The 5,192-nt window shown below is 33.0% G+C and overlaps 1 pseudogene; it reads right to left on the bottom strand.

The window, feature by feature from the left end:
- Positions 1-663: 663 nt before the first annotated feature.
- On the bottom strand, positions 664-1,610 carry LOC102520089 (annotated as a pseudogene).
- Positions 1,611-5,192: the final 3,582 nt, after the last annotated feature.

The raw sequence follows: 5,192 nt of genomic DNA, 5'->3' as shown, positions 1-5,192 counted from the left end.
GATTGGTTATTTCATGTATATACATCTTGTTCATACAGATTATTTTAATACACTTAGCCTCTTGTTTATTAATGTTGCATCTCTGAAACATCACTCTTCTTTGATGTTAACATACTGAGCAATATAAGCAAAATAATATATAAAAATATCTTGCAGATAGAAAAATAAAACATATGCTTCAAATATTAATATGGGCTGTTTCTATGTAGGGAGGAGTGAGCCAAGTTTTTATGTCTTATTTCTTACTTTATTTTTCCAAAATCTGTAATGAACCCTATTAATTCTGGAAAGATTACATTACTTAAGACATAAACATAAGAAAATCTTCCACTAACTAAAATAAATTTATAGGATTAACTATAGCTTAACTGGTCACATAGAACAGAAATCAGTAGTTTCAACAGAGACATTTTATAACCAATAACTATACATATTTTCATAGGAAACTGTAAAAATCTTAAAAATATATTTCACATAAAATATATGCTTTGAACTAAAAAATTATGAAAATCTTAAAAATATGTTTTGACCATTGGAAGTATTCACATAATAAATGTTTTTCATCATTCTCAAGTTATTAAACCTGAGGAGAAATTTACTACAGCTAAATAATCATTCATGGTTAACTTGGAAAGAGCAACTTTTCATAGAAATTAAGTAATACATTTCCCTGCTGTCTCATTTTCTTTTTCTGGTCCAGAGATTTTTCATGGCATGTTTCATCTTTCCATTTCTCAGAGTATAGATTAGAGGGTTCAACATAGGAGTGATAACAGTGTGAAACACAGTCAAGGACTTATCAATGGGTAAGGCAGAAGGAGGTCTCACATACATAAAGATGCAAGGGACAAAGAAGAGGACCACCACAGTAATGTGGGAGCCACAGGTGGACAAGGCTTTGCGACTCCCTTCCTGACCCCATAGGAGATGAGTAAGAGCATAAAGATGACCACACAGATTGCCCCATCATTGGCAACCACAGTGAGGCCAATAATGTAGGTGTCAGAGCAGGCAAGTTTTCACAAGGGGTACATGTCACAGATGAAGTGGTCAATGATACTGGGGCCACAGAAGGGAAGGTTGTAAACATAGAGCAGTTGAACTACAGCATGCAAAAAACCACCAATCCAGGCCAATAGCAGCTGCAGAACACATACTTGTTTATTCATGATCATCAAATAATGCAAGGGTTTGCAGATGGCCACATAGTGATCATAAGCCATGACCACCAGGAGTAAAATCTCAGCACCACCAGGTAAGTGCCCTATGAAAAGCTGGGTCATGCAGCCTTGGAATGAAATGGTTTTCTTCTCATAAAGCCTATAATCATATTTGGGGTGACTGTAGTAGAATAAACAGCATCCATAAATGATATGTAGCCAAGAAAGAATTACATAGGTGCATCTAGAGTTGGACTCACCACCACAGTCATGACAATGAGTAGGTTGCCCACCATTGTCACAATGTAGATGAGCAAGAACACAACAAATAATATTTTCTGACCCTGGAGGCTCTGAGTGAGCCCCAGGAAGACAAACTCAGTTACATTGTTCCTTTGTTCCATAAAGTCTTCTCTATGTCTTATTTCAGAGATCAGGACAAAATTACCTGTAATATATTTATTACTAGTGACTTCTTGAAATCTTAAGATAATTTGTTTATTCAACCAATAGGCAGTACATTCAGAAATTATAATACAAATCTGATTAAAACATCATCCTTAACCTCAACAATCTTATAGGCTAATGGAGAGGCAAGCAATTAGGGACATATGTGGGAAAGGGACAAATTATTAAATAAATCAGTTGCCACAGCTAGCTTTCCATCTGGAAGCTAATTAAACTGTACATATAGGTAATACCTATTACAAAAATTAAAATTTATTAAAGATTTAATACAAAAGTAAAGCAAGATTTACTTAATATTTACTTTCCAGTTAATAAAAGAGATAACTTTCTACATTCTAAAGGTGGAAGAATCTTAACCAATCATTAAAATCCCAAATAGATATATTTGACACTTTAAAAATTTTGCATAGATTTAGGAAAAGATATAACAATGTCAATACACAAAAGTAGTTTGGAGAAAAGGTTTACATTTTTGAGGTCATATACAGAGTTAATATCTAAAATAGACAAATATCTCTAAGCAATTAACTAATAAAAGATATAAATAAAAATATAAAATAAATAAAATCATAAGCAATTAAAGGAAGGATACATCAAAATGTCCCACAAACATATGATAGGATGCTGAAATTCACGTGTGAACAGAAAAATAGGAATTGAAGCAACGCTTGCTTACTACAGTATTACACTGGGCTCTTGGAAGTCACTCAATCAGTTTCTACAGATGCTACATCATCTTTTACTTTTTAATGGAAGATTTCCTTTTGAGCTGCTGGAATTTTCGAAATGAATGTGAATGCCCTGATACCTATAGAAATTTGATCTTGATTGTGAACAGAGACTACTAATATTAATTGCTGGCAAAATTTGTTCTCTTAACAAAGAAATATTAAACTGACATTTTAATTGGAGAAAAAACTCTAAATTATATTTGGATTGTTTAGATAAAAATGCAATGCTTACAGCACATATTAATTAAAACTACCATGAGATTTAGAAGTATCTGTTGAGGACAGCTTTTTGTCCTGGGACATGGGGCATGGCCAGAAAGGCAGCTGCCCCCTCACCCGTCGCGCACCACAGGTTGTGGGGAAACTGGTGCTAAACCATTGATAGACAACATGCTTCTGTGTCGGGGTTTCCTAGGTAGCAGAGCAGCTCCCTAGCTGCGATCTAGTGAAAGTCAGCCCTCAACACGAGGGCTTAAAAAAGGGGGGGGGGTAGGAATAAGATAGAAATATCTGCCCATTAAAATATTCCCAAATAGTTACACTTGAAATTAGTTTTTAAGTATACTTGATGCTACAGAAGGTAAATTTATTCTAGATCTTATAATAAGAAAATATCCCAAAAGAGTATTACATAATAGAATCAATTTCCACATATTTTAGTGATCACAAAGGATCCCTAACTTTTCTGGTCATGAGAAACAGATAGGGGAACTTCTGAAAGACTGGATTCTCACACCACTAATGTACTCTTGCAAAATATAAAGTCTAGTTCAGAATCTTGTGTATAAACCTTTCCTGGGTTACCTGCATAAGGAGACAGCCATTAAATCCACGAACTGGGCTCTGGTGCCTTCTCCCTTGTCCTTCATGCACTGATTCCATCTCTGAGAACACAGACAACTAGGACACTTTACACCATCACTGGACTTTGACCTGTTTCCACATGACCAGCTCTTCTCATGTTGCAGGAAATCTGATTCATCTCAATCTTTTAGAAAATATATCTTTTTGAACTGTTAGAATTTTCAAAATTAATATATATGCCCTGATACCTAAAGAAATTTGAATCTTGATTTTGAACAGAGACTAAAAATATAAATTGCTGGCAAAATTTGTCCTCTTAACAAAGAAATATTAAATCAACATTTTAATTGGAGAAAAAACTGTAAATTATGCTTAAATTATTTAGATAAAAGTTTTGCCATTTTGTGTTTTATACCAGTAAAAGTGAAATAGTGAAAAAGCCTCTATGACATTTTGATTCTCAACCTTGTTACACTGTCCTGTCTTCATACAGCACTGTTGAACTGTTGGGTTTCCTGAAGGATGAATACTTCACATACATGCTTTATTATGTTTTGAGTACATCATTCCATTTCGGGAAGAAGCCTGTCATGTGAGTACCAGTACAGACAGATACTCTCTGAGGGTAATGGCAAAGGTCCACAAACACTTTATCTACATTTGAACTGCAGTACATATTATAGAGTCATTCAACTGGTGCATCTCCAAGGGCGATTCTTGTCTAATTAAATTTATTAGGACCTTAATCATAATTTTGACAGTACACATCTTATCTCCAGAGATGCCACCAATATAAATATCATGTAGAATAAGCCTTACAGAACCCTGTCCTCTGAGGGAAAATCCTAAAAGCAAAACTTGAGGTTGTATCTCCAAAAGGGGAAAGTCCAGTCTGGGCAGAAGTAGAATATGTAAAAGCTTTCTTGTTTAAATCATGACCTTCAAAGTAGGAAAATCTGTTTAAGCTTTGTCTTTGCAGATGACATCTGATCTGATTTCCAGAAGATAATAAATGTTAATTTCAAAAGAAGTCACTTAAAACTTATTTATAATGCAGATAAATTTTGTCACATGGTTTCAGAGAGGCAAGTTGACAGAATCTGTGTTAGTGTGGGAGTAGGGAAAGAGAAAACATCTGTGGGACTATTCTATTTATCTCAAAGAACTGCTCATAGAACATTCATCAAAATAACCAATAAACTGGGCCATAAAAGAATTTGCAATACATTTCAAAGGACTTAATAATATAGAATATATGTATATATTATAAAAATGTAATTCAACTAGAAACTGATAACAAAAATATAACATTTTCCATTTACTTACAAATTAAACAACCCAAGTCTAAATTATTCATGAACCTTTGGAAAAATAAATTTTCAATAGAAAGATAATGATATATGTGTAAATAAAAGATGTATTAAAGATATATATGAACTATATATTTAAAAACTATAAAAAGTAGATGTAGCTCCAGGAATGGCTTAGAGGGGAATGTATAACTTTAATTGTAAGCATTAGAAAGCAAGAAATGTTATAAGAAATGTTATAAGAAATGACCTAAACTTTGATGTTAAGGAGCTAGCAAAGACAAAGCAAAACTAGCACAGAGAACATTGTACAATGGAAATAGTAAATAGAAGACAGAAATCACTGAAATAGAAATTAATTGAAAAAATAGAGAAAATATGTGAATCCAGGAATTGGTTCTTTGAAAGTTTAGTAAAATTGATAAGATCTTAGCAAAAATGATTAAGAAAAATAAGAGAAAAAAATTATCATAATCGAGAATGAAGAGAGGGTCATCACTGTATGAAGAGTCTGCAGAACTTAAAAAGATAATAAAAGGATACAATAATTTATGACAGTATACTTGACAACTAAAAGAAAATAGACCACTATTATGAAAAACACAACTTTCTACATAAACACACTAAGAAAAGTAATTAAAAACTGGAATAATCTAACACTAAAGAAAATTAATTCTTTAAAATCCTTCCCTTCCCAAAACAAAATTCCATCCCCATAT

The sequence above is a fragment of the Camelus ferus genome, chromosome 36 (assembly GCF_009834535.1).
Source record: "Camelus ferus isolate YT-003-E chromosome 36, BCGSAC_Cfer_1.0, whole genome shotgun sequence".
Classification (NCBI taxonomy): Eukaryota; Metazoa; Chordata; class Mammalia; order Artiodactyla; family Camelidae; genus Camelus; species Camelus ferus.
Note: the sequence above shows the minus strand (reverse complement) of the source record. Positions and strands in the feature narration are given on the sequence as shown.